We start from the raw sequence: 13,910 nt of genomic DNA, 5'->3' as shown, positions 1-13,910 counted from the left end.
ACCTCTTTCCAATATTGAGAGGAATGAAAAGCGGCAGTATCAGAAACACAACATGGTAAAGCTTAGCACTCATCTATATCCTTGCTCTTTAGCCTGCGTGTTCTCATGATGCACGGTGTATGCGCCCAACGCGCGAGCCTGACGGAATTCAAGAAAAACTGCAAAGAATGGGTGAAAACTGCAATGCAAATATTTGGCTGCAGGCTCTCAGTGGCTGTAACAGCTTCCAGTCATAGATTTTGTAAAAGCACCTTTAACCCTCCTGGCTCTCACCCTGCACTATCACTCAGCAACTCTGCTCTTTTCTGTCTGCTGTTCCCGAGGCACTAGGTCACCGAATGCTTTAACTTTTATTCACTTCATTGTCTACATATTTCATGGTATGATCTTCCCCCTTGTACTGTCTTTATTTGTGTGCATCAGCGTAATTGTGTACCTTAAAGATGTTAATAAGAAAACAATAATAGTAATAATGTAATCATCTGTCTGTTTTTTTGGGGGGGTAAAAGGCTTTCCTTTTTATTTCACATTAAGGGGGCGATTCAATTAAGTGCGAGGTGAGTAGCATTGGGAAGTTGAACCTCCGCATTGTTTGGTCCAACTAAAAGATTTCTTCTCGTATGCCTGAGGGTGCAAGGAGAAATCCAACATAAATACCGGCAGTGTGGCTTTTTCCGCCTTAGAACGGCACTAACAGCCTCGCGGCCGACACTTTAGTCGGAGAATGCAGGTTCTCGCGACTAAACACCCAGAAGTTGTGAGAACCGCATTCTCCGACTTAACTGGCAACTGTCAGACCAAACAGCGCAGTGAATTAAATAGCTACAGGAGCTCCCTCCCTGGGCTATTAAGCACATCAGGCTTTACATTTATTGTAAGTGGCACTTCAAATTTTTACCTAACATCTGCCGCTTCGTAAATCTAGCCCTCTGCCTCTATTTATCCGTCTGATATCTTTCAAGATACTTTTGTCAATAGGCGACGCTGCTCTACAGAGAGCTACTGTACGTCACTTTACAAAGTTAGGTGATGGTGGCAATTCAATTAAAGGCAATCGCTGTAAGGTGTATGCGTTCCGACTGTTTTCCATGGGACCTTGCACTCACCAACAGCTCACATATTCCTTTGTACCCCATAGAGGTGTACAGGAAAATCTGCGTGGTTGTAACGTAATTCAATGGTATGAGTGTAGCTAAACATTGTGCTACTCATCTCCGGGAATTGAATATGAGCCAGTTAGTGTCGGAAAGTGCTGGCACTACTTACGTTTACTTAATAAGATGTCAGAGGTTCCCTGCCTGTTTCTAAATGTATTCACCCCCTTCTGTTCCAATACCATGGTGGTACAGAGAAAATCACCCATGCAGCCACTACATTAATTCACCAAAAGAAACATGTCTCTAAAGAACGCTAATACTGAAAACAAGTTAATTTGCAAACACATTTAAAGATGTAACACATGACAAGGTAGCGCTCTCTTATTAGACTACAACAAATATGCATATGCTTTAACTGTTGGTGGTAAGTATCACATCGGACTCATCTATTTATGTAAATTGGCCTAAGGCTGCAGGCCGCAAAAAAAGATAGAACGATGCCGATTTTAAAGAGCTAATATGCGGCCTGCCCTAATGGAGGCACCCAAGCACCTGGCTTATCACAGGTTGAAGATAGTGGGCTCGTGGTGCCCTGCTTCCAGTTGTTCTCCTGCGCCTCTTCCTGTCCCACCGTTGCCCCCAGTGGACCACAGTGTCCTGCAGGGGGAAAAGTTGAGGCTAAATACTCACCGCGGAGTGAATAGTTGCTGCATGCATGCACACTGCATCTGTTCACAGTGCGGGGAGAGCTTGGGGAAGAGAATTCAATTCTTTACTTACGCCAGCAGCTCCTCTCTAAAGTAACTGGCGATATTCAAATGTTTGTCGCTGGGAGCAATTGCCGCAGGTGTCCATTACTTATTGCGCATGGGCACTGGGATTAGCCACGTAAAGCAGCTTAACCAGTGCAAATTACTAGGCACACTGCGGCACAAAAAGAATTTAGTGCAAAAAGTCACCGATAGTGGGTATATGGTTCTATACAATGTGATAGAGTGTGAAAATGGACAGAGAAATGAATAGCAAAACTAAACTAGTGTTTCCGCTAGACCACAGGCAGGATAGGACAGGGTAGGACACGGGGAGGGAAAGATCGTGGTCTACCAGAGAGGGGTGTGACACAAAAACACACACCCTCTCTGGAAGACCAAGCCCCTTACGGAGGTGCTGGGCTTCCCCCAAGCTCTCCCCTCACGAAGAATAGATGCCGTGCACATACGCACAGCATCTATTCACCTGGCGGAGATCAGTCAGCGCAACTTTCCCCTCCCACGGGACACTGCGGCCCACAGGTGGGGAAGGCACAGGGAAGGCTCTTTTAGCAGGGCGCCGCGTAAAAGGCACAGCACATTTCCCCCCATTAAAATCGGGTAGGGAGTGGCGCCCCGCTAAAACAGCTTATTGGGAACACTATAAACTGCAATGAATGACTACCTTTATTGTGTTACACTAATGTTAATACAGCAATAGAAAATTTAGGGGGAAAGGGGGGGGTGATTAAGTTAGCTGTGGGATTGACCATGCAGCTGCAGGAACCACATAAGGTAATCCCCAGAGGCAGGATTTTTACTCGCAGCCTCAAGATCCTAGAGAAAATTCTGCATTTTAGCGCGGGGGTAAACTATTTTAGATTCCGAATATTACATGGAAAGAGCAGGCTCCCATGCGTTAACAGATATTTTAGCACACAGGGAAAGGCTTATTAATTGAATAGCTCCAGGCAAGAAACCAAGTCAATTCCCGCACAGTGCGATCAATTAGTTGCAGGTTAAACCCCTCGGCTGATTGAATCCCCCCTTTAGTATCAATATAATTTAGAACAGTAATTCTGAACATTAGTTTTCACACTGCACAATTCCATATACCCCGACCTGCGACTTTTGCATTATTCCTGCCTTTCCATATGCGAATTGGTCTCCCTACCAACTTTGGTGACATTATTGTTGTTAGCTCAAGCTACAGATGGCTCTGAATATGGGATGTTTAATTATGGGCAGACAACACATATCAAATTGGCATTTCCATTACCAATTCACTTCAACATGGACCAGCTGCAATCGCTATCACTTACCAATAACTAAACAGAACCTACAAAAGGTGAGTAAACTGAAACCAGCAGAAGGATCCTGTACAGATAAATCGGAATATTTTTGCTTTTTTTCAGATCAAGAGACAGCAAAACCATTTAATTCATCAAGGAAGAAAATCTCCGGCCTGTGCACAACTTCTGAAACACTCTTTTAGTGAACGTTTTAAACTGCTAAACCACAAAATTTATGAGGCTTTAAAAGTGGTAACTTCCTAATGTGCAAATTCCCCATACCATTTATAAATGGAGACTCCTGCAATACACACAAAATAGCACATTTTTTCTAAAGAAAACCACAACTTTAAAAATCAAATTGTGTCAGTTTGAACTATGAATGAAAGCCATCTTCACACCAAACCTGAAATTCATTTCAAAAGCATATATTAATATACAGCAATACCTCTATTGTTTATAGTTAAATATGTCCACCATGCTCTCCTTCACCCTTCTATAGTAGACGGCCATGCTTAGAGGGAGCGCATTTGATGGACGCTTAACAGGAATGCACGGATTGACACACAGCGCAGGACCAGTAATGTCACCTAAGAAGTGCCTGAACAGCCGCCATTATAACCTGTATGAAATCCTATCAGCACACAGTCCTAAAATGTGGGAAGAGTCACGGAGCAGGGAGGTAATCATTTTGTGGTATTTAAGGTAACACTGAACAATGCATATTACTTCAATGTTTCATACCTTACAAATGCAGTTTGGGGGTTTAGAGGGTCTTTTATTATACTGAGGCAACCCCCACAATTACCATTTCCTGACCATAATAGTTACTACGTATTTCTTAAAAATCTTAGGGGTCTATTTACTAAGCAGTGTTAGGAGACAGTGTGAAAAGTGATAAGGTGCCAGCCAATCAGCTCCTAACTGTCATCTCACAGGCTGTGTTTGAAAAGTGACAGTTAGGAGCTGATTGGCTGGCACCTTATCACTTTTCACTCTGTCTCCTAACACTGCTTAGTAAATAGACCCCTAGATCAAACAAAACAATATTTTTTCTAGATCACGAACCCAATTCACACATGTAATCACCATAACTCCATGGACAACCTCCGTCATCAGGTTCCACCACTTTCATAGCCACATGGAAATCAACCACGTATTTCAGAATAGTCAGGTATCACCCCATTTTCACTTCAGCTTTCCCGAGCACAATCGTCAGCATCCCAATTTCCCTTCTACACCCTTCAGCAGAATCACCAGATCCATTTCTCTCTTCATTAGCCATCACCCCCAATTACATTTTTCCTTCCCCAAGCCAAGTAGTCTACATTTTGCGGGATACATAAAATTGTTTGCGGATTCCTCTTGCCAAAACCCTTCTCTCCCCCCCAGACAACTCCAACGTATGTTATGTTACCATCCACCAGCAAAACGGCACCATATAATCTAGCAGTCACCAGAATAGGGGCCACACGCCATCCCATCTCTCCTGCACTCTGTGTAATGGAGACACCCCATTTATGTCTATGTCCCCAATCATCAACACCCAGCACTACCTCCGGCCCTCCGCAGAGTAACGGCACCACCTCATTTATCTAACCCCCTGTCTAGCAGAACCAATTTAATTCCACCATCCCCCTCCCCTCCAATGTAGGCTCCCCAATAGCCAGGCAGCACCACACACCCCATCAGTCTGGCATTTTGTTCCCATTTATCTCTCACCCTAACCCATTCCATATGTTACACTGCAGTCCTAGTCACTCCTCACATACCCATATATACCTTGCTCAAGTAGAACACGCCTACCCCAAGCCCCTCCCCCGTTAGAATGTCAGCTCCTCAGACAAGGATGTTATGTGACCCTATTCTCCTGTCACAGTGAGTGGCAGAGGCCAGCAGCTCCCATCCCCGCACCCCCTCCCCCGCTGCATCACCTTCAGCTTGTTCCATTCTAGATCACGGTGTCTCCGACTCAGCGACAGGAACCCGCGGGTGACCGTAAGGAGGAGGTAGGCCAATAAAATCGGGTGTGTGACGTAATATCCGGGGGATAACCCCCTCCGATGGTAAATAATGCGGGTGTATTCACAGCTGGAACGTATTGGTTTTCGGGTGAGCCTGGCCCGAGGGGGGCGATAAGAAAATGGCGACTGTTCTTTTATTCGGGTGTTTCTGGCATTAAACCTCCGGGTGGTATCGCACAGTACGTATCCGGTGGAAATCCGGTCACAGGGCCCGTGTTTCCAATACTCGCCAGAATTTCGGGTGTCACGGGTGATATCCGGGTGTTTTATTGTTTCAGGCAGCTGCTGAGGGATTTTCTAACGTCGCGTGTGGCTTCCGGGTGTCCGATCCCGAATTGCCAGCTCCCCCTCCCTCCCCCCTGGTGCGATTCAATTGGTCCGGGTGTGTCCGGGTCACCACAGCCCGCTTCCTCCTCACACAAAAGCCGCCCGCGCGCCCCGGCAGGGCCAGTGAAAAAAAAATTCCCCCAACGCGGATTGGCTGGCAGGCGACGCTGTGTATGCCGGGATTTGTAGTTCCCCTTGGTTTGTCAGTGTGGTTGTTGTCATTAAAGCTTGAGAGCACCTAATAGACTTGAACTACTATCAGGCTGCGACACCTAGCGGGTGGATGTCTTTCTTTGCATAAAACTGCCTTTCTGACTGTCCTAAATACAATATTGACTGCCCAAAAATCCGTATAGTACTTTAGCCGAGTACACAATTTGTTTTTATATCTGTGTTTCACCAATCAGTCTGTAATTATCAGACACCTAGGACAGGATCAAGCATCATATTTTGGATGTGATACATCCCGCCACTTACTGAATGCATACCGGCACGTACAAATGCAATTAAAATCGCAATGGACAGCTTTTCCGAAAAAAATCTGCTATTTGCAGAGAGAGGACTTTGGGGTGTGTGACCCGGGAGTCATTCTCCACATGCGCGGATGTCGAGCAACAGGGGATACTGGAAGGGATCTTATTGGATCCCTCTCTGAGAAGTTTGCAGCAAGAAGCCCATAGGCCTCACCATCTATTAGGCAACACTATTTATACATGGCGTTGCCAATCGGATCCAAGCTCTGCAAAGACAGGGTGCGTGCACCGCATCGCTGCAGTGAGGAGCCAGCTGCAGCCAGAAGATACAGAAGATGGTATCTGTGGGCTGCGGGGCCTGGATGCGGGGGGCCAGAAGCTGGAGCTGGGGAGACAGAAGGGGGGATGGCTGGGAAAACTGGAGAGCTGGCTGGGAAAACAGAAGAAGGGATGGCTGGGGAAACAGAAGGAGGATGGCTGTGAATACAGAAGGGGGATGGCTGGGGAGACAAGAGGGACGGCTGAGGCGATTTTGGAGTTTTCACACCATTTTAGCATTAGTACATCCCGCCCCTAGTCTTCACAGAGTTCTAACATATTATACTTCTGAACTCATGTGACAAATAACATATATTTTATTTTTGACATGAAATATTCAACAAAAACAAGTCAACATGAAGAAGCAGCATGTGAATAAATGGTTGAAAATAAAGGTTAATCCCACTTCGCATCCATGTTTCGCCAGTACTGGTAGGTATTCTATATGCATGGAGGTAACAATAATGGGTGCAGGGTGTGCGGTGCACTTGGGCCTGTGGGTACACAGGAACCAACACTGTACACTCTGCACATAGGGCCTAATTCAGACCAGGTCTTGCAATACCGCACAGAGGGCCTGATTCAGACCCGGATGGTATCTGGAATGCGCTCGGTATTGCCTATGTTTGCTAATTGCGCATGTGTAAGCATCGTAGTGCGCGTGTGCGAACCACACTGTGCGATGGCAGACCGCTCACTCGCCTATCACAGCCAACCCAGCAGGTTGAGTTACAGGAGAGGCTGTTTGTGGGTGGTAACAGGGGCAGTCCAGTAAAAACGGGGGGTTGGAGATGCGAACGCAGGCGTGCTTGAGTGTTCTAACGCTGTTTTAGAGGCGTACATAATTAACATGAAGTGTCATTGTACATGTGACCAGCTTTTTTTTCCCACTGTTTTCCACGCAGGGCTCGCGGTAGAAAAAAGCTACCACAAGCACTGCGTATGAAGCCGATGGTATTCGCTTGTGCCGATGTATGCAGTCAGTTAAAAGAGTAGCAGGTGTTACTCATTGAATTGAACAATAGCAAAGTGTCTGCGTAAATTAGCATCTTTTATTTTGTTAAAAATTTTCTAAATTAGGAAAGATAAAAGTGCCAAACAACTTTGAATAAACAAAGTATAGACTATATATTTGTAAAAGTCTCAAATACTTTTTTTATTTTATTTTTGTTTCGAATTTAAAAGCGATAGTGTTTTTGGGTTGTGGAACTGCACATCCCAGCATTCCTTTACATAGCAAATACTAGACTTTTTACAATACTGTTGCAGGCCAGGTCGTGATTTATTGTACCATATTATTTAATTGTAACATCATGTTGGAAGAAGGTTCAAAAGACATTTTTATTCTGCAATATTTTTTATTATTATTTTTTGTTAATTCTTTGGTAATTATTCACCTTCAGAATACATATTAAAAAAATTCATTTTTGAAATAAACATCATTACAGATTTGTAATTTTTGGGATAAAAAAAAAATAACCAAGTTAAATCATTAAAAATACATGATTTTCTGGACGTATTTGGTTTAGGATTAGCATCAGACAATGAAGATGTGTACACACTTGCAGATGTGTTTGAGGAAAGTGGGCCTGTGTCGCCACCAGATATGCCTCCTCCACCTCCTACAAACACATCACCTCAAAATGTGGCATGCACATCACATGGAACAATACAAAATCAAGGGAGACTTTGTGGCCCTTCCAGGGGCACTAACCAGATTTTCATTTGGAACATACATAATGAAATGTCTGGGGGAAATAAATTTAAGATCATCAATCGGAAGCTTATTTCTTGCTGCCTACTCCTGTAAGCTGGATTCACGGATCCGTGGGGAACTTCGCGTACCCTGCTTGGTGCAGCCACAGCAGGGCACTGGTCCCCCGCACCTTCGATCGTGCCAAGCAGATGTTCTTTCATCTCCCTAACATCTTGGCTCATGAACCTTAGAAAGGAGGTTTGCACCAACATGCTGGCCTGGATAGCCTCCATGGCTACTGCTTGCCTCACCACTGCCACCCTAATCCCATCCATGACTTCGGTAAGGGTGGCAGTGTAGGATGGGGGAGGCAAGAAGGATGGAGATTCAGCCATCTCCCCATCCATCGGAGGGCTTGCAGCCATGTAATTTCCTAAAAAATTGAAGAAAAATATTATTTTTGGAGACAAAAACAAAAATAGACCGATAGAGAGACAGGTGTATGCAAATTCTTACCAGATTCAGCATGAGGTACATCTTGTGGAAGGCTCTTAAAGTTGATATTTGCCGCCTCCACTAACCTCCAGTCTAAGGCCCCCAAAATGAGATGTTCACTTTTGGATATAGCCAAGGTGCGAGGGAGATGACCTCCTGGCCCCTGAAAGTGCTTTTTCCGTAAAACCAGCTTCCTTTTTAGTCGGCACCAAAGGTCACACCACCTTTAGGATAAATTTGCATCATTAAACTTTTACAATACAAATCTTGTTTTGAGTTAAAAAGATATATTGACCATTTAACAAACATTGTTTACATTTTTAATTTAAAAAATGTCAAACAATAGTTAATTATTTGCATACTTACGCCAGTATAGAAAAAAATAACAAAATTTTACAATCAAACCTACTTTTGGTAAAACTCTGGCCCAAATGTGGTGCCATGCTTCTGATTGATGATCTTATATATTTTCCTCCAGACTTTTTTCATCTGATTTTTTGGGATTTTATGTCCAAATGAAAATCTGGGTAGTGCCACCTGGATAAGGGTATCCGTAAGCACAGAACGTTTCCCTTGACCTTTTTTAATCCCATCCGATGTGCCTGCAACATTTGGAGGTGATGTGTTGGTAATTGCTGGAGGAGGATCATCCAGGTTGGCCTCAGGCTCAATTTTCTCAAACACATCTGGAAGTGTGTCATAAACTTCAATATCTGATGCTAGTCCCAAACCAAATTCGCCCAGAAAATCATGTATATCTACCATGCAGTCCTCCACATTGGCATCCTGAGAATCCATGACGGCAAATGATCATAAACCTGGCCTTGCTATTTATAGCAAAATGCGTACACCTCGGCGATTATGCACCACTCTTAGGCAGCGCATGCGTCCGTGCCGGAGAATGTGCGCCACTCCTACGCAGTGCACAAGCGACCAACACACCCTTTAAAAACGTACTTGATAAATCCTAAATTTGACAAAGAGCTGAGGAGGTTTGGGAGTGTACAAGCTAGGGAATGAGGTGAGTCACATGATGTATGATAGGTGTTGTTTTGTATTCGAAGTATTAATACCAGAAAAGTCTTGTGTGTATCCACCATTTTGGAATGGCCAACCAATCAGACTGCACCCAAGATTATATATAGTTTACCCACTGTAAGATTTGTCATTGCTATCATGAGATCTGCAAGCTTCAGCAGGCGGGAGCTGCGTATAATGACTGCAATAATGGACCGGCGTCTGGGGCCTATTGGCCCGCATGTGCCAAACCAACTGAAGATGGAGGTGCAGAGGCGGCTCCGCCGCTTGGGATTCCCCAGCACTGTGGTGCAACTTGAGCGGAGGTGGTCTGACCTCCGCAGGTGGACCCCGGATCTCCTTGCACAATTGCGTACGAAAATCCGCCAAAGTAAGTTAAGCGATTTTTATTTTTAATTTTTGGGGGGGCACATTGTGTTGTGTATGGTTTGGGTTGTATATGCCTTTCAGAGTGTGTGTGTGTGTGTGTGTGTGGGGAGGGGGGGGTGTTTTATTGTAAAGGCCTGATTTATCAATTTAAATTTATTATGTATGCATCCATTTTGTTTTTTTAATAAAATGGCTGCCAACAGATTTAAAAATCTGAATCATCACAATTTGCAGGTTATTTTACCCGACCAGTTGCAGTCATTAGGTGTGTATGTATTGGTGTGGGTGTGTGGTTTTATGTGTACGTGGGAGAATTATACGTTAACCACGAAAAATGACAGATGTATGTAAATTTTATAGTGAGGCGACAGTTTATGCAGTGTCGATGGGTAATTGTAACATGGCTGATGCATGTGTCTGTATGTATTCCCAAGGGTAATGAATTTTGATTTTTCACAACTAAACCAGGGATATCTGGATATGATGCCTTTTAAAAACATGTGTAATTCTGCAAACCTGGAGTGTGAATTTTGAGGGTATTAACTGTAAAAAAAAAATAGCGTTTTAAAAATTACAAAAGATTCCTACATGTATAATGAAATGTAGTATTTTTTTTTAATCCATATTCTTAGGTTTATGTCAAAGAAGACAGAGGGTGCGGCAGGCCGGAGCCAGAACCTCTCCCGTACCTGTCTCCCCCCCCCAAACCTCTCCATCCTCCCCCGAACCTGTCTCCCCCTCCCAAACCTCTCCATCCTCCCCAGAACCAGTCTCCCCCTCCCAAACCCAATCACCATCCCCAGAACCAGCCTCCCAAACCCAATCACCCTCCCCAGACCATGCAACCCCTACCCAATCAGCCTCACCCTCCCCAGACCCACCAACCCCCCTCCAAACACCCTCCCCAGACCATGCAACCCCTACCCAATCAGCCTCACCCTCCCCAGACCCACCAACCCCCACCCAAACCCAAACACTCTTCCCAGACCATGCAACCCCTACCCAATCAGCCTCACCCTCCCCAGACCCACCAAACCCCTCCCAAACACCCTCCCCAGAACCAGCCTCCCCCACCCACTCTGATTTAGAAAATTGGGCTGCTTCTGCCCCACAAGTGTCTGGCCAAGGAGTCCAAGGTAAATATGCCACAGATGCCATTATGATATGTATATAACATTTTTGACCAATAAAAGAATGTCATGTAAATGCAGAATTAACCTCAGTAGCCAATGTTAAACACTGTGCAGTACTATCGGTCGAAGGGATACACAGAAATTAGTAATGGATATGGTGGGTGGGTTTTGGAAATGAAAAAAAAAAAAAAAAAAGACATTAATTTTGTTTTCCCTTCAATTTGCAGTGGAACAAGAGGACCCTCTAAGGGCAATTTTGCGCACGGAGATGGGCAAAATTGCCATGGCCCTGCAATGCTGCCTGGAGGCCGTACAGCGAATCCAACGGCAGCTATAATCACGTGTTGTCCTTTGTTTTTTGTTTTTTTGTTGTGTCAATAAACAAATTTTTTTTTACGTTCATAAATTGTGTGCACTATTTATTTAAAGCAAAAATATTATATAAAGAAAAATAAAATAAAGTAGACCAAGATCATTCAATGTTGCCCTATGTATGTTTTTGATAATTGGTACATAAATACATATATATATATATATAGAGAGAGAGAGATAGTGATAGATACATACATTTCGAGTATGTAACATATATTTATAGAGATATATATATATCTAGAAAAAAAAAATAATAAAAAAAATATATATATACATAGATATATATTGTGAGCTGCAAAATAAAAAAAAATATTTGTAAGTCCAATTTACTAAATACTGCATATATAAATTGTTAATTAACAAAATAACACACAAAAAAATGCGCTTTTACACTGATTTCTAATGCAGCATAAGCAATTTAAGGGTACATAAATCCTAGGAAGAGACCGCAACATGGGCTGCGATCGCTTCCGATTGTCCAGGTACCAATGTTTAGAACTAACGATCCTGGATCAGAACCTCTATATACCCCTGCCTATGCCTTCTAAAATCCTACCTATAAACCTCTAAGAATGACGCTAATTTGCGTATGCAGTCATACAGTAAATAGAGACTCCAGACTTAGAACATGTGGTTCCAAAGCACAAAGTATTATTCAAGTAAAAGTACAGTCAGTTACACGCTATTGTTCCAGACACAATTAGACGCAAAGGAAATATACAGACCCAAGTACAGTATACATATGCAGCGCTTCCGGACCCGATGATAGGCATCAGCAAGAGACCCCTCGTCATTCAGCATTCAGCACAAAGACTAAGAACCCAGTGTTTGAGCACACATATTTATACCCACCCAGAATAGACAGGATAATAGAGAATTTTGTTGCTGATGTCATTGGTTCCCAGGGAAGAAGCATTTGTTACAGAGCATTTACAGGGCTGGTTCAAATAGACTCTTCCTGCCTCTAACAGCTGGGGGTCTTTCCCCCCCCCCGCCCTCATGCTGCATCCTAACAGTTGTTCATGAAATATACATTTTGTTGATTGTAGTCTCTGCGGTCCATAAGTTGAGATTGCATGATGCGATTTTCACACCGATAGTACCGGAATTCTGTTGAAAGAGTACGCATCAGTACGAAACCAAACACGACTTTCCTAGTATATATAAAACCTTAGTTATCATATATCTTTATTTCTCAGCATTTAAACTAACTGAACCAACTTAAATCATATACTTTAAGACTTCCGGTGGGCGGACCTTGTAGATGGCCGCATTTTAGAGCGCTCTCGCTCCCTTCCCATACAGGCGCGGATAAAACACCTGCAGCGCCGGGAGCAGTGACGCGCGGACATCAGCGCGTCACCTGGAGATAGCGGTGGGTAAGTGGACACTATTCCCGGCTCCCCACCGTCACCATACCGCCGGAGTTTAGGTGCAGTACAAAGCACCACTAATCGGGATCGCGCAGCTGCCTCCCTTGTCACCTCTTCCCCTCAAGTGTGCTATCGGAGGAGCCACCTACCTTCCTGCCTCTCTGACTTCACCTGCCCCCTGTGACAAGTGCTGTAGTGTGGGCAGTGCAGTATATTAGCCCACGACCGCCATCTTGGGATTGACAGGGCTCTAGCTGCTGTTCCTGCAACACATTTTTATACAGAGAAATATCAGAGTTTTTCTGGATCTCCAAAGGCACTATATCTATATCAGCTCCCCCTGCTGGTCAGGATTATTCAGGTTTTTTTTGGGCATATTAAATATAATCAATTTTCCTAGCAAAGTCCATTATCTGAGATTTATATATGGATAAGCACGTGACCAAATTACAGAAGGGTGGTAAGGGAGGTCCAGGTGTCCGAGGCAGAGAGAAGAGAACCACTGCATCTACCACCTCTAGTCCTCATACTTCCCCGGCTGGGGATGATATTATGGATGGCGTGTCTGATCCTTCCAAATTCAGTGCTGCGTCTGTGGCCAAAGCACAGGAAATCTCGGATCTTCTCTCACCATTGCTTGATAAAAAGTTGGCTGGTCTGAAAGAGGCGATAGATTCGGCTGTAACGCAGCTTCGCGAGTATAGTGTGCGGTTTGATGAAGCAGAACAGCGCATTTCAAATCTTGAAGACGATCTTACTACGGCCAAATCGGTAATTGAAACGCAGGAAACTTCCATTGTCACCATGCAGGAAAAGCTGGAAGATTTGGAGAATCGCAACCGCCGCAATAATCTATGTCTGATTGGTTTACCAGAATCTGTCAAACAGCGGGAATTTATGGACTTAGTTTCCACCTGGCTTCCTCAGGAGTTGGGTTGCAGCTCTACATCAGGCCCTACATTGATCGAACGTGCACACAGAATTGGTCCGGATCGTCAAGCAGATCGCCGCAGACCTAGACCTGTCATTTTCAGGTTCCTTAATTATATGGATAAAGTCAGACTGATAGAGGCTTATCGTAAATCTCAAAATTTATCCTATAAAGGGGGCAGGTTGTTTCTCTTTCAAGATTTTTCTTATCAAGTGGCAATGAA

General features: G+C 44.1%; 1 protein-coding gene across 7 annotated transcripts in view; it reads right to left on the bottom strand.

The window, feature by feature from the left end:
* Window positions 1-5,748, bottom strand: part of NSD3 (nuclear receptor binding SET domain protein 3) — a 114,382-nt gene extending 108,634 nt beyond the window's left edge. For 4 of the 7 annotated variants that reach the window (XM_088455191.1, XM_088455193.1, XM_088455194.1 and 1 more), the window contains exon 1: window positions 5,073-5,748. The gene's annotated coding sequence lies outside the window, so the exon portion shown is untranslated. Of the gene's footprint in view, window positions 1-4,227; window positions 4,764-5,072 lie in introns of those variants that run through there. The other 3 variants (XM_088455197.1, XM_088455198.1, XM_088455192.1) reach the window with 2 other exon arrangements.
* Window positions 5,749-13,910: the final 8,162 nt, after the last annotated feature.

This window comes from Taudactylus pleione, unplaced genomic scaffold, assembly GCF_031769625.1.
Source record: "Taudactylus pleione unplaced genomic scaffold, aTauple2 ptg000644l, whole genome shotgun sequence".
NCBI classification, from domain to species: domain Eukaryota; kingdom Metazoa; phylum Chordata; class Amphibia; order Anura; family Myobatrachidae; genus Taudactylus; species Taudactylus pleione.
Note: the sequence above shows the minus strand (reverse complement) of the source record. Positions and strands in the feature narration are given on the sequence as shown.